Raw genomic sequence first — 27408 nt, forward strand, 5'->3', positions numbered from 1 at the left:
TTGCATTGGAGATGGTTCAGAGAAGGTTCACTAGGTTGATTGCGGATATAGAAGGGTTTTCTTATGAGGAAAGGTTGAGCAGGTTGGGCCTATACTCACTGGAGTTTAGAAGAATGAGAGGAGATCTTATTGAAAAATAAGATTCTGAGGGGGCTGGACAGGGTAAATGCTGAGAGGATGTTTCCCCTCATAGAGGAATCTAGAACTAGGGGGCATAGTCTCAGAATAAGGGGTCACCCATTAAAGGCGGAGATGAGGAGAAATTTCTTCTCTCAGAGGGTTGTGAACCTTTGGAATTCTTTGCCCCAAAGAACGGTGGAGGCTGAGTCATTGAATACATTCAAGGCTGAGTTCGACAAATTTTTGATCAAGAAGGGAGTCAAAAGATATCGGGAACAGGTGGGAAAGTGGAGTTGAGGCCAGAATTAGATCAGCCATGATCTCATTGAATGCGGAGCAGGCTCGAAGGGCCAAATGGCCTAATCCTGCTCCTATCTCTTATGTTCTTATGTTCTTATCATACTATGATACTCAGTCATACACGTTCTGACGAATCCTTTCATGCTTATCAAGGGAAGGATCTCTGCTTTGGGGGAATGGAAAAATTGATCCAGTTTTGAGCACCCAGTGTCATCACCAGCACCATCAGGTATAACAGAGCCAGTTTGAGTAAAGCCATTCTGCTATAACCCGACCTCAGAATTGATCCTCTGACTGCATCAGGATCACATTACAGAGACCTGGCTACAAGCTAGGCATAACGGGAGCTTAATATTCCAGGCTATGAGTTCTTTGCCGATCATTCCTGACCTCACCCAGCTCCTCTGACATCCTGTGCCCCAGGGAATTGACTTCAAGATCCTCACCCTCATTTCCAAATCTCCTCTTTGGAATTCTTCACCAGCCACATGTCTCAACTCGTACCCTCTGTCCCTCTCTCTTTATGTCCTAGACCTTCGGAGGCTGATCTTTCAGGCATTATGGCCCCGCCCTCTGGAACTCTTCCAGATTCCTTCCCTAAATTCCTTATTTCCTGTGCGTTGTCTGCCCCCTCCCCCAGCATTCAGACACAACTTGCATTTATATAGCACCTTTCACGTAGTAAAACATCGCAAGGCAGTTCACAGGAGCGATTATCAAACAAGATTTGACACTGTGCCACATAAAGAGGTATTAGGACAGGGTGACCAGAAACTTAGGTTTTGAGGAGCATCTTAAAGGAGGAGAGAGAGGTAGAGATGCAGAGAGGTTTGGGAAGGAATTCCAGAGGTTATGGCCCAGGCAGCTTAAAGCACGGCTGGCAATAGTGGAGCAATGAAAATCAGGGATGCGCAAGCGGCCAGAATTGGAGCAGCACAGAGATCTCGGAGAGTTGTAGGGCTGGAGGAGCTTACAGAGATAGGGAGGGGCGAGGCCATGGAGGGATTTGAAAAAAAGGCTGAGAATTTTAAAATCGAGACATTGACGGACTGGGAGCCGATGTAGTTCAGTGAGCACAGGGGTGGGGAGCGTTAAATAAATGGAAGTTGTTATTGATATTGATGTAAGGCAAAGAGTTCTGCTGTTTACTATTTGCAGCAAAATATTTAGTGAACAGAGGGCACCTTCCCCTGAATGTTCAGCTACCCATTATTTCACATAGACCCTGGAGCTGCTATATCATGTAAAGATCAACACCCTTCTCACAGATATGACCAAGCCAGAAGGGATGGAACTGGCTGTGCTTCTAGCAGTGCTGCAGGGCCTTGCTATTCATTACTTAGGGAGTCAATACATTTTTAGAAAAATTCTTCCTGATTTTTCAGTCAGAATTTCACTGTTGTACTGTGACCACATTCTTCCAATCCTGTAAAGTCAACATCACAGGCAGGTCCAGTTTTAGACAGCCAACTACTCAATCATTACTTAGTGCAAATATACTTTTCTAAATCACTACTACTTGGGACATAGTGCAATAGAATCTACCTGTTCATCTGTGGTACAGTGTCAGTCCACGTGTAGAATGTAGCTGTTCCATGGTACAGTGTGACAGTCCGTGTATGGAATGTACCTGTTTTACCCGTGGTACAATGGGAAACAGCTTGACAGTCCATTCTTAGATTCTGTCTGTTCTCCTTGAGGTAGAATGTGACAAACTATATATATTAGACCTAATCTATCTGTGATACAATGTGACAGTTCATGCATAGATGGTACCTGTTCTAACTGTGATGCAGTGTCACCCTATGTGTATAATGTACCACATCATTCTATGCATGGACTGTCACATTGTACCGCAGATAGATTAGGTCTAATCTATGCATAGTTTGTCACATTCTACCTCAAGGAGAACAGATAGAATCTAAGAATGAACTGTCAAGCTGTTTCCCATTGTACCACAGATAGAACAGTTACATTCTATACGTGGACTGTCACACTGTAGCACAGATAGAACAGGTAGATTCTATGCATGGACTCACACTGTAGCACAGATAGAACAGGTAGATTCTATGCATGGACTCACATTGTAGCACAGATAGTACAGGTAGATTCTATGCATGGACTCACATTGTAGCACAGATAGAACAGGTAGATTCTATGCATGGACTCACATTGTAGCACAGATAGAACAGGTAGATTCTATGCATGGACTCACATTGTAGCACAGATAGTACAGGTAGATTCTATGCATGGACTCACACTGTTGCACAGATAGTACAGGTAGATTCTATGCATGGACTCACATTGTAGCACAGATAGAACAGGTAGATTCTATGCATGGACTCACATTGTAGCACAGATAGTACAGGTAGATTCTATGCATGGACTCACACTGTTGCACAGATAGTACAGGTAGATTCTATGCATGGACTCACATTGAGGCACAGATAGAACAGGTAGATTCTATGCATGGACTCACATTGCAGCACAGATAGTACAGGTAGATTCTATGCATGGACTCACATTGTAGCACAGATAGAACAGGTAGATTCTATGCATGGACTCACATTGTAGCACAGATAGTACAGGTAGATTCTATGCATGGACTCACATTGTAGCACAGATAGAACAGGTAGATTCTATGCATTGACTCTCACACTGTAGCACAGATAGTACAGGTAGATTCTATGCATGGACTCACATTGTAGCACAGATAGTACAGGTAGATTCTATGCATGGACTCACATTGTAGCACAGATAGAACAGGTAGATTCTATGCATTGACTCTCACATTGTAGCACAGATAGAACAGGTAGATTCTATGCATGGACTCACACTGTAGCACAGATAGAACAGGTAGATTCTATGCATGGACTCACACTGTAGCACAGATAGAACAGGTAGATTCTATGCATGGACTCACATTGTAGCACAGATAGTACAGGTAGATTCTATGCATGGACTCACATTGTAGCACAGATAGAACAGGTAGATTCTATGCATGGACTCACATTGTAGCACAGATAGAACAGGTAGATTCTATGCATGGACTCACATTGTAGCACAGATAGTACAGGTAGATTCTATGCATGGACTCACACTGTTGCACAGATAGTACAGGTAGATTCTATGCATGGACTCACATTGTAGCACAGATAGAACAGGTAGATTCTATGCATGGACTCACATTGTAGCACAGATAGTACAGGTAGATTCTATGCATGGACTCACACTGTTGCACAGATAGTACAGGTAGATTCTATGCATGGACTCACATTGTAGCACAGATAGAACAGGTAGATTCTATGCATGGACTCACATTGCAGCACAGATAGTACAGGTAGATTCTATGCATGGACTCACATTGTAGCACAGATAGAACAGGTAGATTCTATGCATGGACTCACATTGTAGCACAGATAGTACAGGTAGATTCTATGCATGGACTCACATTGTAGCACAGATAGAACAGGTAGATTCTATGCATTGACTCTCACACTGTAGCACAGATAGTACAGGTAGATTCTATGCATGGACTCACATTGTAGCACAGATAGAACAGGTAGATTCTATGCATTGACTCTCACACTGTAGCACAGAAAGTACAGGTAGATTCTATGCATGGACTCTCACGCTATAGCACAGATAGAACAGGTAGATTCTATGCATGGACTCACATTGTAGCACAGATAGTACAGGTAGATTCTATGCATGGACTCACACTGTTGCACAGATAGTACAGGTAGATTCTATGCATGGACTCACATTGTAGCACAGATAGAACAGGTAGATTCTATGCATGGACTCACATTGTAGCACAGATAGTACAGGTAGATTCTATGCATGGACTCACATTGTAGCACAGATAGAACAGGTAGATTCTATGCATGGACTCACATTGTAGCACAGATAGTACAGGTAGATTCTATGCATGGACTCACATTGTAGCACAGATAGAACAGGTAGATTCTATGCATTGACTCTCACACTGTAGCACAGATAGTACAGGTAGATTCTATGCATGGACTCACATTGTAGCACAGATAGAACAGGTAGATTCTATGCATTGACTCTCACACTGTAGCACAGATAGAACAGGTAGATTCTATGCATTGACTCACATTCTATCACAGATAGAACAGGTAGATTCTATGCATGGACTCACACTGTAGCACAGATAGTACAGGTTGATTGTACATATTGGCTGTTTCACAGTACTAACCGATTTTGAACTGAGCCAAATCAGAAAATATGACTTAAATCCAGGCCATATAAATTTGGATTAGGGAATTGTTTTGCCAGAAGATAGAGGTACAGGCACAATTGTGAAACAACGGAGTAATTAACAGTTAACATTGATTTTTATTTGAGAGAAAGAATCCCTATTTACTTTGTGCACTGAGCAAAAATCCAGGAAAAGAAAACCCTTCAGGTTTATATTAACATTCACACGAGCTGATTCAGATGTTTTAAAAGGCTCCAAATGGGATTTAGGCCAGTGTACATGTATTACAAGAGCTTGTTGGCAGTAGAAGACTTTGTGTATATCTGTGTGTGTATGTACATCTGTGTGTGCATCTGTGTGTGTATCTGTGTGTTGTATGTGTGTGTACATCTGTTGCGTGTATCTCTGTGTGTGAATGAGTATTTGTGTGTGTGTATCTGTGTTTGTATATTTGTGTGTGCATCTGTGTGTATATCTGTGGTGTGTGTGTATATCTGTGTATATTTGTGTGTGTATGTATCTGTGTGCGTGTTTCTGTGTGTGTATGTGTATCTCTGTATATTTGTGTGCGTGTGTGTGCACATGCATGCTTGTTAACTGAACTCACCTGTCATTATCCACGGTGCCAAGGGCCAAGATTGTAAAATGGAGTAATGTAATTTACTGTGATGTATTAATACTTTCTGGCAGTAATGGAATGTCCAATACATTCCTACCTCACAGGACCTGGAGAAAAACATCCTGTGATTAGCCAAGCTGCAGTGCTCTCTGTTTATTTGCAGTAAGCCATTCTGGACTGGATTTGGCCAAGGAAGTTTGAGCTGGCTAAATGGCACCAGGCTGGCTATGCCAAAATCAAGTGGGACACCAGTTTGTGCCCTCAGATGTGCCTCTCTGATCTCAACAAGGTTTTCTGAGGAGGTAGGGAGTTGCCCTGAGCTTCTTTGACACACCTCCCAGCCATTAATGGAACATCATTGATTGAGGCTGAAGAGCAGCAATCATACCCCTGTCTGATGCCAGGGAACAGTGAGAGGAGAACCTAAAAATGGAAGAGAAATGCAAAGGAGAGAACAGTTAAAGTGATAAAATCAATTTTAGAGGTTTGATTTCACCAGAATTCAGTTGAAATGAACAGGAATATGTTGAGATGAACACTGGGAAGTTTAGCCCAGTAAGAACTTTACTCCTCATTAAAAAACTGCTGCTTCTCGGCCCAAGACTCATTGACATCATCGATGGCTCCCTCTCCTCAGGCTCTGCCCCACATCCTTCGAGATTGCCATCATCACCTCCTTCCACAACCCCCCACCCCCCAATCCCTCCATCTCCTCCAACTACTGCCAATCTCTGCTTCTTCTCAAATTCCTCAAAAGTGTTGTCATCACCCAGCTCTATGGCCACCTCTGCCATCAGAGCCTCTATGAATCCATTCAATATGGTTTCTGCCCTGCTTCCAGCACCAATTCACTCCTGCTCAACGTCACTAATGATATCCTCTATTACTGCAACTGTGGTCTGACCTCTTCGAGGTGTTTGACATGGTCAAATATCCCGTTTCGCCATCTCTGCTGGTTGACGAGGAAAGGATTGAGAGGGATGTGGGACTTGGAGAAGGACAGGATGTGGGCTGTGGAGTTTCTGGCGAGATGCAATTTCTGAAGGGCGGAACTTGAAAAACCGACAACAAAATCTTTGGAGTAATCGAGTGTGGAGGTGTCAAAGGCGTGGAGAAGCAATCCAGCTGGATTGTGGGTGAGGTGGAGGTTGGAGGAGTGACGTTGCAGCAGCGGAAGTAGGCAGCCTAGTGGTGATAAGCATGTGTGGTTTGAAATTCATCTGAGTCAAACAGGATATCAAGGTTGGCACAGTGGGGGTCAGCCTAAATAAACTACCAGAGAAAGGGATGGAGTCCTTGGGATGAGAGGGCTGTCCTATGAGGAGAGATTGAGTAGAATGGGCCTATACTCTCTGGAGTTTAGAAGAATGAGAGGTGATCTCATTGCTACATATAAAGATTCTGAGGGGACTTGACAGGGTAGATGCTGAGAAGTTGTTTCCCCTGGCTGGAGAGTCTAGAACTAAGGAGCATAGACTCAGGATAAGGGGTCGACCATTTAAGACTGAGATGAGGAGGAATTTCTTCACTCAGAGGGTTGTGAATCTTTGGAATTCTTTACCACAGGGCTGTGGATGCTGAGTCATTGAATATATTCACGGCTGAAACCGATAGATTTTTGGACACTAAGGGAATCAAGGGATATGGGGAAAGGGCGGGAAAGTGGAGTTGAGGTCGAAGATCAGCCATGATCTTGTTGAATGGCGGAGCAGGCTCGAGGGGCCGTATGGCCTACTCCTACTCCTATTTCTTATGTTCTTATGTCCTATCCTTCACTAAGTCCCACTTCCCTATCAACCCCGTCCTCAGCAACCATCCCTGACTCCATCCACCGATTACGTTTTATTTAAATTTGTTCCTGAAGAGTGGAGGCTAGGGTCGATTTTGGAAAAGGTGTGCTCCCATCCGGAGTGGAAATGAGGAAATCACAGGCGCACAACCCACTATTTCCTGACAAGTGTGCCGGCAGGTCAAACTCTGCACCGGGAGTACGTCTTTGGAAGATCAGGTGGAACAGTTTATCAAAACCAAACTTAATATGGTTGAGGAGAAGGAGAGTTTGCTAAAGGCACACTGTGAGGGAAAGTAGGGAGATGGAGATGGTTTTGTTGTCAGGGTAGAGAAAGAGGAAAACAGACAAAGGTCACACCTAAAGAGAGAAGGAAGACCCAGAGAAAGACAGAAGGCAGAGAAATGCAAAGGAAGAATAGAACTATGAATTTCACTAGCGCAATCTACCAGTGCAGGGAAGACAGAGCAGGAGCCTTTGTCTGCCTAAGCACAGGGTCGCAGACTTTGTCCCTAATTGCGGGGCCAGGGTCGTTTTTTGTGGCTGGGGCAGGCTGCCAGCATCCATAAGGAAACTTCAGCGGTGCCAGCCCAGATCAGCCCATGAGAGGCGGAGTGGCTCACAGCCCTTCCCAGGCCGAAGAAAAAAATTCTTCAACTGTATCTTCACTTCCAACGGGAGCCAGGATTCTTTCAAAATAAAGTAATTGATCCCCTCCGCAGCTCAGAAAGCAACAAGGCACCTAAAAGAGATAAAGCCTTGGTAGACACAAAATTGACTTGTAACATTATTAATAGCTTCATGGCTCGGTTGGTTTGGGACCTAATTAGGAGTGAAGGTATCTGATTTCATGTGCTGTTAGGTAGCAGCTCCTTACCTAACGGCACTGTGGGAGTACCTTCACCATATTGACTTTTTTTAAATTCATTCATGGGATGTGGGCATCGCTGGCGAGACCGGCATTTATTGCCCTTGAGAAGGTGGTGGTGAGCCGCCTTCTTGAACCTCGGCAGTCCGTGTGGTGAAGGTTTCCCACAATGCTGTAGGTAGGGAGTTCCAGGATTTTGACCCAGCGACGATGAAGGAACAGCGATATATTTCCAAGTCGGGATGGTGTGTGACTTGGAGGGGAACGTGCAGTGGTGGTGTTCCCATGCACCTGCTGCTCTTGTCCTTCTAGGTGGTAGAGGTCGTGGGTTTGGGAGGTGCTGTTGAAGAAGCCTTGGTGAGTTGCTGCAGTGCATCCTGTGGATAGTGCACACTGCAGCCACAGTGCGCCGGTGGTGAAGGGAGTGAATGTTTAAGGTGATGGATGGGATGCCAATCAAGCGGGCTGCTTTGTCCTGGATGGTGTCGAGCTTCTTGAGTGTTGCTGGAGCTGCACTCATCCAGGCAAGTGGAGAGGATTCCATCACACTCCTGACTTGTGCCTTGTAAATGGTGGAAAGGCTTTGGGGAGTCAGGAGGTGAGTGACTCGCCGCAGAATACCCAGCCTCTGACCTGCTCTTGTAGCCACAGTATTTATGTGGCTGGCCCAGTTAAGTTTCTGGTCAATGGTGACCCCCAGGATGTTGATGGTGGGGGATTCGGTGATGGTAATGCCATTGAATATCAAGAGGAGGTGGTTAGACTTTCTCTTGTTGGAGATGGTCATTGCCTGGCACTTGTCTGGCGTGAATGTGACTTGCCACTTATCAGCCCAAGCCTGGATGTTGTCCAGGTCTTGCTGCATGCGGGCACCGACTTCTTCATTAATTGAGGGGTTGCGAATGGAACTGAACACTGTGCAATCATCAGCGAACATCCCCACTTCTGACCTTATGATGGAGGGAAGGTCATTGATGAAGCAGCTGAAGATGGTTGGGCCAAGGACACTGCCCAGAGGAACTCCTGCAGCAATGTCCTGTGGTTGAGATGATTGGCCTCCAACAACCACTACCATCTTCCTTTGTACTCAGTATGACTCCAGCCACTGGAAAGTTTTCCCATTGATTCCCTTTGACTTCAATTTTACTAGGGCTCTTTGATGCCACACTCGGTCAAATGCTGCCTTGATGTCAAGGGCAGTCACTCTCGCCTCACCTCTGGAATTCAGTTCTTATGTCCATGTTTCGACCAAGGCTGTAATGAGGTCTGGAGCCGAGTCGTCCTGGCAGAACCCAAAGTGAGCATCGGTGAGCAGGTTATTGGTGAGAAAGTGCAGCTTGATAGCACTGTCGATGACACCTTCCATCACTTTGCTGATGATTGAGAGTAGACTGATGGGGTGTTAATCGGCCAGATTGGATTTGTCCTGCTTTTTGTGGACAGGACATACCTGGGCAATTTTCCACATTGTTGGGTAGATGCCAGTGTTGTAGCTGTACTGGAACAGCTTGGTTAGAGGCACGGCTAGTTCTGGAGCACAAGTCTTCAGCACTACAGCAATGCCCATATCCCGAGAATGAATGCAAAAAAAATGTCATACGTGTGAGCAGGTGATAGTTTGTTAATTGGACAAGTAGGCTGTTGTACTGTTATACACGCTTCCCCAAGGTGGAGGCCACTGAACTTTTGAACAAATTCATCCTTACTTCTATAAGCAAGTATTTTTTATTTGGTTATGCTTGTGTGAGCTAAACACCTATTTTACTACATGCCTTAGAACCAGAGAAAAGATACAGCACAGAAGGTGGCCATTCAGCCCATCGTGTCCGTGCCAGCTCGAAGAACAACCAGGTGCCCATTCTAATCCCACCTTCCAGGACCCATTCCACAGCCCTGCAGCTTACAGCACTTTAGGTGCAGGTTCAGGTACTTTTTAAAAGAGTTGAGGGTCCCTGCCTCTACCAGCAATTCAGGCAGCGAATTCCATACACCCACCACCCTCTGGGTAAAAAAGTTTTTCCTCATGTCCCCTCTAATCCTTCAGCCAATCAGCTTAAATCCATGTCCTCTAGTTCTTGAACTCTCCACTAGGGGAAACAGGTACATAAGAACATAAGAAATTGGAGCAGGAGTAGGCCAATCGGCCCCTCGAGCCTGCTCCGCCATTCAACAAGATCATGGCTGATCTGATCCCAACCACAAATCTAAAGAACACAAGAAGTCGGAGCAGGACCCGGCCACATAGCCCCTGGGCCCTCTCCGCCACCCACAGGGCATTGACCGATCCGAACTCAGCTTCATGTCCAATTTCCTGCCCGCTCCCCATAACCCCTAATTCCCTTTACTTCTAGGAAACTGTCTATTTCTGTTTTAAATTTATCTAATGATGTAGCTTCCACAGCTTCCTGGGGCAGCAAATTCCACAGACCTACCACCCTCTGAGTGAAGAAGTTTCTCCTCATCTCAGTTTTGAAAGAGCAGCCCCTTATTCTAAGATTATGCCCCCTAGTTCTAGTTTCACCCATCTTTGGGAACATCCTTACTGCATCCACCCGATCAAGACCCTTCACAATCTTATATGTTTCAATAAGATTGCCTCTCATTCTTCTGAACTCCAATGAGTAGAGTCCCAATCTACTCAACCTCTCCTCATATGTCCGCCCCCTCATCCCCGGGATTAACCGAGTGAACCTTCTTTGTACTGCCTCGAGAGCAAGTATGTCTTTTCTTAAGTATGGAGACCAAAACTGTATGCAGTATTCCAGGTGCGGTCTCACCAATACCTTATATAACTGCAGCAATACCTCCTTGTTTTTATATTCTATCCCCCTAGCAATAAAAGCCAACATTCCGTTGGCTTTCTTGATCACCTGCTGCACCTGCATACCAACTTTTTGATTTTCTTGCACTAGGACCCCCAGATCCCTTTGTACTGCAGTACTTTCCAGTCTCTCGCCATTAAGAAAATAACTTGCTCTCTGATTTTTCCTGCCAAAGTGCATAACCTCACATTTTCCAATATTATATTGCATCTGCCAAATCTCCGCCCACTCACCCAGCCTGTCTATATCCCCTTGCAGGTTTTTTATGTCCTCCTCACTCTCTACTTTCCCTCCCATCTTTGTATCATCTGCAAATTTTGATATGTTGCACTCGGTCCCCTCCTCCAAATCGTTAATATAGATTGTAAAGAGTTGGGGACCCAGCACCGACCCCTGTGGAACACCACTGCTTACTGGTTGCCAGTCCGAAAATGAACCATTTATCCCAACTCTCTGCTTCCTGTTCGATAACCAATCCTCCACCCATGCCAGAATATTACCCCCAATCCCGTGATTTTTTATCTTAAGTAATAATCTTTTATGTGGCACCTTGTCGAATGCCTTCTGGAAGTCTAAATACACTATGTCCACTGGTTCCCCTTTATCCACCCTATACGTTATATCCTCGAAGAACTCAAGCAAATTTGTCAGACATGACTTCCCCTTCATAAAGCCATGCTGACTTTGTCCTATTAAATTATGCTTATCTAAATGTTCCGTTACTGTCTCCTTAATAATAGACTCCAAAATTTTACCCACCACAGATGTTAAGCTAACTGGCCTATAATTTCCAGCCTTCTGCCTACTACCCTTTTTAAATAACGGTGTTACATTAGCAGTTTTCCAATCTGCCGGGACCTCTCCTGAGTCCAGGGAATTTGGAAAACTATCACCAAAGCATCCACAATCCCTACTGCCACTTCCCTCAAGACCCTAGGATGGAAGCCATCAGGTCCAGGGGATTTATCCGCCTTGAGTCCCATTATTTTACTGAGTACTATCTCCTGAGTGATTTTAATCGTATTTAGCTCCTCCCCCCCGAGAGTCCCCTGTTTGTCCAGTGTTGGGATATTCTTAGTGTCCTCTACTGTAAAGACTGAAACAAAATATTTGTTCAGCATTTTTGCCATCTCCATGTTTCCCACCATTAATTTCCCGGTCTCATCCTCTAAGGGACCTATGTTTGCCTTAGCCACCCTTTTTCTTTTTATATAACTATAGAAACTCTTGCTATCTGTTTTTATATTTTTTGCTAATTTCTTTTCATAATCTAACTTCCCTTTCTTGATCAATCCTTTAGTTACTTTTTGCTGTCTTTTGAAGAATTCCCAATCTTCTATCCTCCCACTAAGTTTGGCTACCTTATACGTCCTTGTTTTTAGTCGGATACTATCCTTGATTTCTTTACTTAGCCACGGATGGCTGTCATTTCTTTTACACCCTTTTTTCCTCAGTGGAATATATTTATTTTGAAAGTTGTAAAATAACTCCCTAAATGAACACCACTGCTCATGTACCGTCTTACCCTTTAATCTATTTTCCCAGTCCACTTTAATCAATTCCGCTCTCATACCATCATAGTCTCCTTTATTCAAGCTCAGTACGCTTGTTTGAGAATCAACCTTCTCACCCTCTAATTGGATATGGAATTCAACCATGTTGTGGTCGCTCGTTCCAAGGGGATCCTTAACTAGGACATTATTAATTAATCCTGACTCATTACACAGGACCAGGTCCAAGGTTGCCTGCCCGCTTGTAGGATCAGTTACATACTGCTCAAGAAATCCATCCCTGATGCACTCAATGAACTCGTCCTCAAGGCTGCTCTGCCCAATTTGATTTGTCCAGTTAATATGATAATTAAAATCCCCCATAATTATGGCTGTTCCCTTATTACATGCCCCGACTATCTCCTGATTAATACTTCTTCCAGCAGAGTTGCAACTATTAGGAGGCCTATATACTACGCCCACTAATGTTTTTTTTCCCTTATTATTCCTTATCTCCACCCAAACTGTTTCATTATCTTGATGCTTTGTCCCAATATCATTTCTCTGTATTACAGTGATTCCTTCCTTTATTAACATAGCCACCCCACCTCCCCTTCCTTCCTGCCTGTCCTTCCTGATTGTTAAATACCCTGGCATATTTAATTCCCAGTCGTTGTCACCCTGCAGCCATGTTTCTGTAATGGCCACAAGATCATACCCATACGTAGTTATTTGTGCCGTTAACTCGTCCATTTTATTACGAATGCTACGTGCATTCAGATAAAGAACTTTCAAATCTGTTTTGTGACGCTTAGTTCCTGCTTTTTCCTTTTTTAACACTTTACCTATTACTCCATACCTTCTGTCCCTTCCTGTTACGCTTTCCTCTCTCTCCCTGCTCAGGTTCCCAACCCCCTGCCACTTTAGTTTAAACCCTCCCCAACAGCACTAGCAAACACTCCTCCTAGGACAGTGGTCCCGGCCCTGCCCAGGTGCAGACCATCCGGTTTGTACTGGTCCCACCTCCCCCAGAACCGTTTCCAGTGTCCCAGGAATTTGAATCCCTCCCCCTTGCACCATTCCTCTAGCCACGTATTCATTTGAAATATCCTCCTATTTCTACTCTGACTAGCACGTGGCACTGGCAGCAATCCTGAGATTACTACCTTTGAGGTCCTATTTTTTAATTTACCTCCTAACTCCCTATATTCTGCTTTTAGGACCTCATCCCCTTTTTTACCTATATCGTTGGTGCCTATGTGCACCACGACAGCTGGCTGTTCGCCCTCCCCCTCCAAAATGTTCTGTAGCCGCTCCGAGACATCCTTGATCCTTGCACCAGGGAGGCAACACACCATCCTGGAGTCTCGGTTGCGGCCGCAGAAACGCCTGTCTATTCCCCTTACAATTGAGTCCCCTATCACTATAGCTCTGCCACTCTTTTTCCTCCCAGCCTGTGCAGCAGAGCTACCCGTGGTGCCAGGAAGTTGGCTGCTGCTGCCTTCCCCTGATAAGTCATCCCCCCCAACAGCATCCAAAGTGGCATATCTGTTTGAGAGGGGGATGGCCACAGGGGACCCCTGCACTACCTGCCTGCATCTCTTACTCTTCCTGGTGGTCACCCATTCACTTCCTGCCTGTATACCCTTTACCTGCGGTGTGACCAACTCGCTAAACGTGCTATCCACGAGTTTCTCTGCATCGCGGATGCTCCACAGTGAGTCCACCCGCAGCTCCAGCTCCGAGATACGATCGGTCAGTAGCTGCAGGTGGACACACTTCCTGCACACATGGTCGGCAGGGACACTGGTAGTGTCCATGACTTCCCACATCTTGCAGGAGGAGCATATCACGGGTGCGAGGTCTGCTGCCATGACTTGCCTTAGCTTAGTTACCCCTTTTAAATTACGTTGAAATTAGAAAATGTTAACTATACTAGGGACCTAGGTTCACTAAAAAAAAACACTATCTGCTATAAAACCTGCAGATCTTCCCTTTCTTATTACTTTACTTACAGTAAAATGGTAGAAATACTCACCTGAACCTACTCACCAATCAGCTGCCTCCCCTGTGCCGCGTCACTTTCTGACTGGTGACGTCACCCCGAACTCTGCCGCTGGTCTCAGAGTCTCGCTCTCAGAGTAAGCTCTGGTCTCGCTCTCTCCGCGCTGTTTATATCCCCGCTCTGGTCTCGCTCTCTCCCGCCGCTCACCGACTGGACTCTCGCTCTCTCCGCGCTGTTTTTATCCACGCTCTGGTCTCGCTCTCTCCCGCCGCTCACCGACTGGACTCTCGCTCTCTCCGCGCTGTTTATATCTCCGCTCTGGTCTCGCTCTTTACCGCCGCTCACCGACTGGACTCTCGCTCTCTCCGCGCTGTTTTTATCCCCGCTCTGGTCTCGCTCTCTCCCGCCGCTCACCGCTCTCAGGTCCACTACCGCTCTGCAGGAAAAGCAAGGCAAAGCAGCACCTCCTTCCCCCACTTTACCAAACTCCCACACGTACCGAACTCTCAGCACACTATGTTGTCCTCACACCGTGCTGTCCGCACTTCCCGTCTACTTTATCTGGGCCCCTCATAATTTTGTGCACCTCAATCAAGTCTCCCCTCAGTCTCCTCTGCACCAAGGAAAACAACCCCAGCCTATCCAATCTCTCCTCGTAGCTGCAATTTTCAAATCCTGGAAACATTCTTGTAAATCTTCTCTGCACTCTCTCCAGAGCAATTACGTCCTTCCTGTAATGTGGTGACCAGAACTGCGCACAATACTCCAGCTGTGGCCTTACCAGCGTTTTATACAGTTCCATCATTACATCCCTACTTTTGTATTCCAAACCTTGTCTAATAACGGCGAGCAGTCCATATGCCTTCTTCACAACCTTATCTACCTGTACTGCCACCTTCAGGGACCTGTGCACATGTACTCCAAGGTCTCTCACTTCCTCTACCCCTCTCAATATATTCCCGTTTACTGCGTATTCACTTTTACTGTTTGCCCTCCCTAAGTGCATTACCTCACACTTCTCCGGGTTGAACTCCATTTGCCACTTTTCCGCCCACTCCACCAACCCATTGATATCTTCTTGGAGTCTACAGCTATCCTCTTCACTATCAACTACAGGGCTAACTTTTGTGTCATCTACAAATTTGCCAATCATGCCCCCTACATTCAAGTCCAAATCATTAATATATACCCCAAACAGCAAGGGACCCAACACTGAGCCCTGTGGCACACCACTGGAAATGGATTTCCATTCGCAAAAACATCCATCGACTTTTACCCTTTGTTTCCTGTTACTGAGCCAATTTTGGATCCAATTCGTCACATTTCCCTGTATCCCATGGGCTTTTACCTTTCTGACCAGTCTGCCATTTGGGACCTTGTCAAATGCCTTACTAAAATCCATGTAGACAACATCCACTGCACTACCCTCATCAAACCTCCTTGTCACTTCCTCAAAGAATTTAATCAGATTTGTAAGGCATGACCTTCCCCGAACAAATCCATGCTGACTATCCCTGATTAAACCATGCCTTTCCAAGTGACAGTTTATCCTATCTCTCAGTATTGATTCTAATAGTTTGCCCACCACCGAGGTAAGACTGACCGGCCTATAATTGTTCGGCCTTTCCCTCGTACCCTTTTTAAACAATGGTACTACGTTTGCAGTCTTCCAGTCCTCCGGTACCTCCCCTGTATCTAGTGAGGATTGGAAAATGATCCTCAGAGCATCCGCTATTTCCTCCCTGGCTTCCTTCAATAGCCTAGGAAACAATCCATCTGGCCCTGGTGACTTATCAACTTTCAAGGATTCCAGTCCCTCTAGTACTTCCTCTCTCGTTATGTTTACCTTATCCAATATTTCACACCTCTCCTCTTTAACTACTACATCTGGATCATCTCTTTCCTTTGTGAATACAGAGACAAAATATCCATTTAAAACTCTACCCACATCCTCTGCTTCTACACACAAGTTACCCTTATCATCCCTGATAGGTCCCACCTTTTCCTTAGCTATCCTCTTGTTCTTAATGTGCTGAGAAAACATCTTTGGGTTTTCTTTAATCTTACTAGCTAATATTTTTTCATGCCCTCTCTTTGCTTTCCTTATTTCCTTTTTACATCATCCCTGTACTTTCTATACTCCTCTAGGCTTTCTACAGTATTTAGTTTTCTGTGACAGTCATAAGCTTTCTTTTACTGCTTTATCTTGCCCCGTGTACTTCTAGACAACAGGGGGCTCTAAATTTGGCACTGCTTACAATGCCACCAATCTTTGTGTCATCGGCAAACTTAGATATGAGACTTTCTATGCCTTCATCTAAGTCGTTAATAAATATTGTGAATAATTGAGGCCCCAAGACAGATCCCTGCCAATGTGAGTACCTACCCATTATCCCTACTCTCTGTCGCCTTTCGCTCAGCCAACTTCCTAACCAAGTCCGTACTTTTCCCTCAATTCCATGGGCTTCTATCTTAGTTAACAGTCTCTTATGTGAGACCTTATCAAATGCCTTCTGGAAGTCCATATAAATAACATCCATTGACATTCCCCTGTCCACTACTTTAGTCTCCTCTTCAAAAAATTCAATCAGGTTTGTCAGGCAAATCCATGCTGGCTCTCTCTGATTAACTGAAAATTCTCGAGGTGTTCAGTCACCCTATCCTTAATTATTGACTCCAGCATCTTCCCCACAACAGGTGTTAGGCTAACTGGTCTATAATTCCCTGGTTTCCCTCTCTCTCCTTTCTTAAAAAGCGGAGTGACATGTGCAATTTTCCAATCGAGAGGGACAGTTCCTGAATCTAGAGAACTTTGAAAGATTATAGTTAGGGCATCTGCAATGTGCTCACCTACTTCCTTTAAAACCCTGGGATGGAAACCATCTGGGTCCTGGGGATTTGTCACTCTTTAGTGCTATTATTTTCTTCATTACTGTTGTTTTACTTATGTTAATTTATTGAGTCCCTGTCCCCGATTCAATATTAGTTTTCTTGGGATTTCCGGCATGCTATCCTCTTTTTCTACTGTAAATACTGATGCAAAGTAATCGTTCAACATGTCCGCCATTTCCCCATTATCAATGACAATATCCCCACTTTCAGTTTTTAAGCTCCTGACCACCCTCTTTTTCCTAATGTAACTATAAAAGTTCTTCGTATTGGTTTTGATATCCCTTACGAGTTTCTTTTCATACTCTCTTTTGTAGCTCTTACTATCTGTTTTGTGACCCTTTGTTGATCTTTGTATCTTTCCCATTCGCCAGGATCTGTGCCATTTTTTGCCTTTTTGTATGCCCTTTCCTTATGTCTTATATTGTCCCTTACCTCTTTAGTTGTCCATGGCTTTTTTTTTGGTAAGTAGAGTTGTTGCCCCTCAGGGGTATAAACCGATTCTGTATCACGTAGATGTATCAGGGTAGATGCAGAGAGTAAGTTTCCCCTGGCTGGAAAGTCTAGAACTAGGGGGCATAGTCTCAGGAAAAGGGGTCGGCCATTTAAGACTGAGATGAGGAGGAATTTCTTCACTCAGAAGGTTGTGAATCTTTGGAATTCTCTACCCCAGAGGGCTGCGGATGCTAAGTCGTTGAGTATATTCACGGCTGAGATAGATAGATTTTTGGACTCTAGTGGAATCAAGGGATATGGGGATCGGGCATGACGATGGAGTTGCTGTCAAAAATTAAACAGGATCTGATTGAATGGCGGAGCAGGCTCGAAGGGCCGTATGGCCCTGCTCCTATTTCTTCTGTTCTTATGTTCTTATCTTAACATTCTTAATTGGGTTGGGCCTGTGGAAACTAATTGCTAATTGTGCAGGGATGGAATGTAAAACAGGTGTTCTTTGTGGGAACATTGTAGCTTAATCGAGATAACAAGGAAACACGTCTGAACTGATGTTTTTCGTTGAAGGAAACAGTAGCTAAATTGTAGCTAAGTTGAGATAACAGAGGAATGCAGGAGTGACTCCAGAGATAACCATTCATGAAATTTGCAAAAGTTGCGCTCGTCACTGTGTTTAGAATGGAGCTGGGGTATGTGGATCTCCACCACAACACAATCTGTTCTCCACGTCAGGAAATGCATTCTCGATCTCTACAGCACTGGAATTAAATCTATTGAATTAATCTTCTCTGTCATCACCTTTATTTCTCATACAAACTCCTCGACTGGTTTCGATCAGCTGGGGGTGAGGTGGGGGTGGGGGGTGGGGGTGCCAGAGAGGAATTTTCCAGGGTATTTTTTCTCTTATTGGTCCTGTTTTTTTTTCTCCGGTATTTTGTCTCTCCCAGGAGATCACATGGCTGTGGGGGGGGGGGGGTGGGGAGGGAGGAAGGAAGTGTCGTGTCATGATAGCCCGGCCAGCAAGTGCGTGGGGGCAGGCTTGACGGACCAGGTGGTCTACTCCTGCCCATCAATTGTGTTTGTTCGTATGTTCGTAAGAACTAGTGTAGCCAACAAAAGTTATAAAAAAGAGCAATATTTCGAGAGATGTTTGTTCATATTACAGGAAGGCAGTTTAATAAACAAGAGGGTAAGCAGATCAGTGAATTATTGATGTTAGTCAACGAGTCATGCTATAGATGACAATTCAGGCCACACTGACACCGTGATGGTCACAGCCTGTTATGTCTGGGTTCAAAATGACCAGTTGTCTTCTTTGTATTTTAAAATTACATGTGAGTATTAGCAAACAAATGTTAACACACTAATATTTAGGTCCTTTCCGCTCTATTGTTAGAAAGAAGTAGAAAGAATTCACATTCATACATCACCTCAGGAGGTCCCAAAGCGCTGTACAGCCAATGAAGTATGGAAAATGGTGAACAAAGGACTCGCTTACAAATGCGTGAAGCTTTCATCCTTTAATATTTGTATCTCACAAGCTCAGGACTCTTCCTTTTTTAATTGGGGCTTTGAGTCTTGCAGGTCTACACAGTGTGAGAAAGTATTGAAGACACAGATCCTCAACAGTTTGTAACTCCTGAAACACGTTAAAAATGTGTAAAATTCACAGATCAATTTTACTGCGATGTATTAGTTATACTTGATGCATTTTGGTAGGAAGAATGAGGCGAGGCAATATATACTTAATGGTACAATTTTAAAGGGGGTGCAGGAACACAGAGAGACCTGAGGTTGTATATACACAAATCTTTGAAGGTGGCAGGACAAGCTGACAAGGTTGTTAAAAAAAGTCTGTGGGTTCCTGGGCTTTATAAATATAATTTTCCACATCGTTCACCTGAGGAAGGAGGTAGCCTCCGAAAGCTTGTGAATTTAAAATAAAATTGCTGGACTATAACTTGGTGTTGTAAAATTGTTTACAATTTATAAATAAAGGCATAGAGTGCAAAAGCATGGAAGTTGTGATAAGCTTTTATAAATCACTGGTTAGGCCACAGCTGGAATATTGTGTCCAATTCTGGGCACCACTCTTTAGGAAGGATGTCAAGGCCTTAGAGAGGGTGCAGAGGAAATTTACTAGAATGGTACCAGGGATGAGGAACTTTAGTTATGTGGAGAGACTGGAGAAGCTGGGGTTGTTCTCCTTAGAGCAGAGAAGGTTAAGGGGAAATTTAATAGAGGTGTTCAAAATTATGAGGGGTTTTGATAGAGTAAATAAGGAGAAACTGTTTCCACTCGGTAACCAGAGGACATTGGCAAAATAACCAGAGGTGAGATGAGGAGTAATTTTCTTAAGCAGCGAGTTGTAATGATCTGGAATGCACTGCCTGAAAGGGTGGTGGAAGCAGATTCAATAGTAACTTTCAAAAGGGAATTGGATAAATACTTGAAGGGGAAAAAATTGCAGGGCTACGGGGAAAGGGCAGGGGAGTGGGACTAATTGGATAGCTCTTTCAAAGAGCTGGCACAAACACGATAGACCTCCTTCTGTACTGCATCATTCTATGATTCTTCGTACAAAATTCTAAAAAGCCTTCAGAAAAATGAAAGATTAGAAGGATTTCTTTCCCCAACACTCCCTCGTAATAGTAAATGTGTGACCTGTTGCTCAGTGAAAGCTGTTGACAGAACGTGAATTAGCTTCTTTAAAGTAGAGGGAATGAATCTCTCATTAACAGCAGGACTGTAGGTTGTAAGGACATAATCAATTAAACCATGGGACATGATGGGTTTTGTGTTGCGGGGACCATGGGAATGCCATCTGTGGCAGACAGCTGGTCAGGGTTGAATAAAGTTGGTTGCAATGTTAGATTGACATTCTGCAGTTTAAGGACATATAAAAGGAAAGGGCCTAGATTTCCCGATGCCCCGTTCTGTTGGTCAAAGAGCAGGGGACATGAATTTCTGCCCTGCCTACCAAGCCCAGCAGATTTCCCCACCAGTGAGCGGGTAAAGTGGAAGTGGGAGCGGAAATCCAGATGGCGCAGCAGGATTTAAAAGTCTGTCACAGCTTAAAGGGGAAGTGGTAGCAGGAGGAGCAGAGGTGGGGGAGAAGTCGTGGCAGCCAGAAGACCGGCAGGAAAGAAAGCATCAAAGGTCAATGACACTGAGATGGAGGTCCTCTTTCAAGGAATGACAGAGACTCTTCGGCACTCAGTGCAAATCTCAAGCATCTCTTGCACGCTGAGGGCACAGTGAAGAGAGATGGCCGAAGCAGTAAGTGCCACCTCAACAACTCTCAGATCAGCGGCCCAGAAAAATATTTAACAACTTCATCAGAATGGGCAAAGTCAGTGCGTCACCCACCCCATTAAAGGCCTTCTAAGCAGCACCTTGTCTGTTGGCATCTTGACACAATCAATGTCTGAGTGTTGAATGTGATGCCAGTACACAGCTGCCTATCCATTGATACCCCTGCTGGATAATACATGATTACCAGCACCTTCGCTGCCTCATCTGAGAGCTGGCAGTGACAGTTTCAGTGGAAGGCATCCAGGATGCTGGTGATAAGTTTGGTGAAGTTGCTGGGTCCCCTTCTGAATTCCCAGATGAGCTGAATGAGACTGTCATACAACCTGGGCTGCATTCGTGCTGCAGGAGAAGGGGGGCATAATGCAAAGGGGAGAAAGTCCACAGGGGGGGAAGAGGGACAAATATACACAAGTTGACCCCCCCGCCTCCCCCATGAGGAGGAGGGAACATATCATAGGACGTCCAGTGGCAGAAGCAGTTGGAGCTGGAGAGATTGCTGAGATATGGGATAACCTGCTGAGTCCACCCCCTTGAATGAGACCTCCCGAGCAACGTCTAATTCCCGAGAATCAGCTCGCACTGCTGCCTTGGTGGTCTTGGGTCCCCACCTTGAGAGAAGCACAGATAAAGGATTTTCAGCCCTCAGTCTGCCTTCCAGCCGATCACTGACCCATCAGAGAATGTACCCAGCACTGGGAGGCAGGTCTTCACAGCATCCATCAATCTCTTAGAAACCAGGTCCAGTGAGTCTCTCTGACAGGTCCCCCTGAAGCCTGAACATGCTAGGTGACAGCAGCAGGACAGGTTGCCCTGTCACCTGATCTGGAGATGCACTCTGCAGCAGGTCTCTCCCAGGAAGATGGCTGCTGGAGTCATCAATTGCCTCAGTCCCATGGGGCTCACGTACACAGCCACAGCCAGCCATCCCCTCCACTTTGGTCACTAACCTGGCACCTAGAAGAAGTTCATGTTTAGCAAAAGATAGTAAGGCATGAAGAAGCACAAAGGGGAAGCACAATGGTGAAGACTATTTGTTTAGCTTATGACACATGTTGATGTAATAAATTGGAGCGACACTATATTCCTTCTTTTATTCCATTGACAACGATGAGTCTTCAGAGACAGGGAAAGTTGCTGTGTGATGTGTCACTGGGAAATTCCAAGAAGTGGTAAAGCTGGGCCTTCAATGTTATGGGGAGTGGTAACAGATATGGGATAACCATGATTGTGTACATTCACTACTTGAGGAAGTGCCTCTTATCAGAGCATTTCTTGAGCCAGGCACAGGAACATTCCCTGGAACATCCTCATTCTCTTGCTCTTCAGGATCGTCCTCCTCCTCCTGCAACTGGACTCTCAAGTGTATCATTCTGCAGGATGCAGAAGGCAATGACAATCCTCGATACTTAAATTGCAGCATATTGTAGAGCAACACCAGACCTGTCCAGACAGTGGAATTGTGCATTCAGCATTCCATGGGTGTGCTCTTTTAATACACTGGAGAGCACATGGGCTCGTTGAACCTCTCCTTAGCATTACTGCAAGGAAACATGATCGGGGTCAGTAGCCAGATCTGCAGAGAATGAATCTCAATGCTAAGAAGCCATCCATTGACCTTTGCCTTTGATTGGCAAAAAAAGCTCGCAGAGTGGGCCGTCTTATTCCAATTCCATCAAGGCAATTGCTGGGAAATCTGATGTTGACATGCGGGATCTTATGCTTCACATTTGGGGAATGGTGTTCCCTAGTGTGGCCATAAGTCACTGAATCTCCTACCAGCGTTCTGGTGGTCTCAAGTCCAAAACCTCTGACACCATTGGGAAGCCTACCATGCTGAAGAAGCACAAAGCCCGACAGGCCCTTTAGGGAAGGAAACCTGCCGTCCTTACCCGGTCTGGCCTATATGTGACTCCAGACCCACAGCAGTGTGGTTGATTCTTTATTACCCTCTGAAATGGCCTAGCAAGCCACTCGGTTGTACAATCTCGCTAAAAAAGTTAAAATAAGAATAAAACTTGATGGACCACCCGGCATCGGACCACTAGGCACCGGACACGAGAAAGGCAAACCAAGCCCAGTCGACCCTGCAAAGTCCTCCTCACGAACATCTGGGGACTTGTGCCAAAATTGGGAGAGGTGTCCCACAGACTAGTCAAGCAACAGCCTGACATAGCCATACTCATAGAATCATACCTTTCAGTCAACGTCCCAGACTCTTCCATCATCATCCCTGGGTATGTCCTGTCCCACTGGCAGGACAGACCCACCAGAGGTGGCGGTACAGTAATATACAGTCAGGATGGAGTGGCCCTGGGAGTCCTCAACATTGACTCCGGACACCATGAAATCTCATGGCATCAGGTCAAACATGGGCAAGGAAACCGCCTGCTGATTACCACCTACCGTCCTCCCTCAGCTGATGAATCAGTCCTCCTCCATGTTGAGCACCACTTGGAGGAAGCACTGAGGGTAGCAAGGGCACAGAATGTACTCTGGGTGGGGGATTTCAATGTCCATCACCAAGAGTGGCTCGGCAGCACCACTACTGACTGAGCTGGCTGAGTCCTGAAGGACATAGCTGCCAGAGTGGGCTTGCGACAGATGGTGAGCAAACCAACACGAGGGAAAAACCTATTTGACCTCGTCCTCACCAATCTACAAGTCGCAGATGCATCTGTCCATGACAGTATTGGAAAGAGTGACCACCGCACAGTCCTTGTGGAGACGAAGTCCCGTCTTCATATTGAGGACTCCATCCAACATGTTGTGCGGCACTACCACCGTGCTAAATGGGATAGATTCTGAACAGATCTAGCAGCTCAAAACTGGGCATCCATGAGGCGCTGTGGGCCATCAACAGCAGCAGAATTGTATTCCAGCACAATCTGTAACTTCATGGCCCGGCATATTCCTCAGTCTACCATTACCAACAAGCCAGGGGGTCAACCCTGGTTCAATGAGGAGTGTAGAAGAGCATGCCAGGAGTAGCACCAGGCGTACCTAAAAATGAGGTGCCAACCTGGTGAAGCAGGACTACATGCATGCTAAACAGCAGAAGCAACATGCTATAGACAGAGCTAAGCGATTCCACAACCAACGGATCAAAGCTCTGCAGTCCTGTCACATCCAGTCATGAATGGTGGTGGACAATTAAACAACGAGGAGGCTCTGTAAACATCCCCATCCTCAATGATGGCAGTTGAGTGCAAAAGACAAGGCTGAAGTGTTTGCAACCATCTTCAGCCAGAAGTGCCGAGTGGATGATCCATCTCGGCCTCCTCCCGATATCTCCACCATCATAGAAGCCAGTCTTCAGCTAATTCGATTCACTCTATGTGATATCAAGAAACGGCTGAGTGCACTGGATACAGCAAAGGCTATGGGCCCCGACAACATCCCGGCTGTCGTGCTGAAGACTTGTGCTCCAGAATTAGCCGCGCCTCTAGCCATACTGTTCCAGTACAGCTACAACACTGGCATCTACCCGACAATGTGGAAAATTGCCAAGGAATGTCCTGTCCACAAAAAGCAGGACAAATCCAATCCAGCCAATTACCGCCCCATCAGCCGACTCTCAATCATCAGCAAAGTGATGGAAGGTGTCGTCAACAGTGCTATCAAGCGGCACTTACTCACCAATAACCTGCTCACCGATGCTCAGTTTGGGTTGCGCCAGGACCACTCGGCTCCAGACTTCATTACCTTGGTCCACACATGGACAAAAGAGCTGAATTCCAGAGGTGAGGTGAGAGTGACTCCCCTTGACGTCAAGGCAGCATTTGACCGAGTGTGGCACCAAGGAGCCCTAGTAAAATTGAAGTCAGTGGGAATCAGGGGGAAAACTCTCCAGTGGCTGGAGTCATACGTAGCGCAAAGGAAGATGGTAGTGGTTGTTGGAGGCCAATCATCTCAGCCCCAGGAAGTTGCTGCAGGAGTTCCTCAGGGCAGTGTCCTAGGCCCAACCATCTTCAGCTGCTTCATCAATGACCTTCCCTCCATCATAAGGTCAGAAATTAGGATGTTCTCTGATGATTGCACAGTGTTCAGTTCCATTCACATCCCATTATAATGAATCAGTCCATGCCCGCATGCAGCAAGACCCGGGCAACATCCAGGCTTATGCTGATAAGTGGCAAGTGACATTCGCACCAGACAAGTGCCAGGCAATGACTATGTCCAACAAGAGAGAGTCTAACCACCTCCCCTTGACATTCAACGGCATTACCATCACTGAATTCCCCACCATCAACATCCTGGGGGTCACCATTGACCAGAAACTTAACTGGATCAGCCACATAAATACCGTGGCTACAAGAGCAGGTCAGAGGCTGGGTATTCTGCGGCGAGTGACTCACCTCCTGACTCCCCAAAGCCTTTCCACCATCTACAAGGCACAAGTCAGGAGTGTGATGGACCACTCTCCACTTGCCTGGTTGAGTGCAGCTCCAACAACACTCAAGAAGCTCGACACCATCCAGGACAAAGCAGCCCGCTTGATTGGCACCCCATCCACCACCCTAAACATTCACTCCCTTCACCACCGGCGCACTGTGGCTGCAGTGTGTACCATCCACAGGATGCACTGCAGCAACTCGCCAAGGCTTCTTCGATAGCACCTCCCAAACCCTTGACCTCTACCATCTAGAAGGACAAGGACAGCAGGAGCATGGGAACAACACCACCTGCACGTTCCCCTCCAAGTCACACACCATCCCGACGTGAAAATATATCGCCGTTCCTTCATCGTCGCTGGGTCAAAATCCTGGAACTCCCTTCCTAACAGCACTGTGGGAGAACCTTCACCACACGGACTGCAGCGGTTCAAGAAGGCGGCTCACCACCACCTTCTCAAGGGCAATTCGGGATGGGCAATAAATGCCGGCCTTGCCAGCGACGCCCACATCCCGTGAACGAATAAAAAAAAAATGGACAGATGGCTAGTAAGTGCTCGCCCGCCTCTGCTGCAGTCGGATCCTTCTCTGGCCTTGTCTGTCCTCCACCTCATCATCAAGGAATGCCAATTACAGTGGAACACCCAGAGGTGCTGTCATGTTCCCTTGCATCCCAAGAGGAATTCCACTTTAAGAGACAGCACAGATCCTTTTAAGTCGCTCCTACCCTGGATTTGCAGCTTTAGGCTTCAGTAGTTTTGAGCCTTAAGTTAAAGAACTTAAACTGACAGCAGCAATAAAATATCTCCTGAGATAAATCCTCTTCTCACAATAGATCAAATCCTCACCTCACTGAAACAGAGGTTTAAGTTGAATACTTTCCTGCACCCTCACCTGAAGTTTATGCCAACAACTGGTCCCATTCCAGCAGGCCTTGCAGCCAATGTACAGAGGGACAGAGTGATGGCAAATATGGTAGGTGACGTCGCAGCAACGTCCAGCCCTCACTGACTTGTCCTCTGCTTGTTTTCCAGTGAGCCTGAGCAGCCTTCTTCCTGGGCGGGGGGGGGGGGGGGGAGGTGGGGAGGAAAAGCCAGCGGATCAATGAGCGGGTGGAGACATGGCAGGGTGTGATCCCAAGCTGTAATCCCACACGTGCTGGCTGCTTCTGAGCTCATTTTTGGGGCAGGCAAGGTCCAGAATGTCCAGGCCAGAATTTCTGGATTGACGGAGAACTAATGGAAACCAGTGTGGCAGACTTGCGGGGCTACGGGGAAAGGGCAGGGGAGTGGGACTGGCTGGATTGCTCCAGCATAGAGCCGGCACAGACTCGATGGGCCGAAAGGCCTCCATCCGTGCTGTAACCTTTCTAGGATTCTAGGATTCTATTCTATGACTTTGTGCTAACCCTGACAAATTTTCCAGAGTCAACATCATTTTGGCAGGCTCCTGGTGTGTATCCACGTGAGCTGGGGGGGGGGAAGGGGAAAAGGCTGCTGTAGGCCTCAGGCCTCAGAAGCCTGTAGCAGTGCTGCAGAACTGGCTTCTTCAGAGTAGATGAGGAGAAGGGTATTAAAAAATAAAGAAATCATAGGGTTAGGAGTACCATTCGGAAGACTTTGTCATAGGGCCTTTTAAAATTTAAATGCCCTCCTGCATGCCATGGCAACATTGGACTCTTGAAACATAATGGCAATCCTTGCATCCAACATCGCTATAGTGGTTATGACGGAAAATCAGAATCAGTCCATGCAATTTGAATACACTCAGCCATACTTGAACGAACATATTAAACAGTCATCATCCCCATCAGTGGAAAATCATGGAGGTGAATGAGATTGGCAGGGATCGGAGGAATGGCTCCCAGCCAAAATTCCCAGCCCTCTTCCTACTCCAGATCTGCCCAAAATTGAGTCGAATATGAATAGAAAATCCCGATTAAAGTACAGATTAGGAAAATACCACCCAGATCCACTCTTTCCCAGGGACATCTCACATTGCCATGGGTGGTAACACATTCAAATTTCCTGACGGAACCAACTGAAAGAAGCCAAAACTGTGCTTTTTCCAGACAATGTTGCCATGTCTGAATAATATGCCTCCATAACTACTTAATCATCTG

The 27408-nt window shown here is 45.9% G+C and overlaps 2 long non-coding RNA genes across 3 annotated transcripts in view; one reads left to right on the plus strand and one right to left on the minus strand.

Annotated features, from left to right (window-relative positions):
- Positions 1-19589, plus strand: part of LOC137322042 (uncharacterized) — a 78480-nt gene extending 58891 nt beyond the window's left edge. The window contains exon 3 of the long non-coding RNA XR_010962948.1: positions 18977-19589. This is a non-coding gene — a long non-coding RNA (uncharacterized lncRNA). The remainder of the gene's footprint in view (positions 1-18976) is intronic.
- LOC137322041 (uncharacterized) overlaps positions 1-27408 on the minus strand; it is a 157066-nt gene that overhangs the window by 7129 nt on the left and 122529 nt on the right. The gene's annotated exons all lie outside the window — the stretch shown is intronic.

The sequence above is a fragment of the Heptranchias perlo genome, chromosome 5 (genome assembly GCF_035084215.1).
Source record: "Heptranchias perlo isolate sHepPer1 chromosome 5, sHepPer1.hap1, whole genome shotgun sequence".
In the NCBI taxonomy this organism is placed as follows: Eukaryota; Metazoa; Chordata; class Chondrichthyes; order Hexanchiformes; family Hexanchidae; genus Heptranchias; species Heptranchias perlo.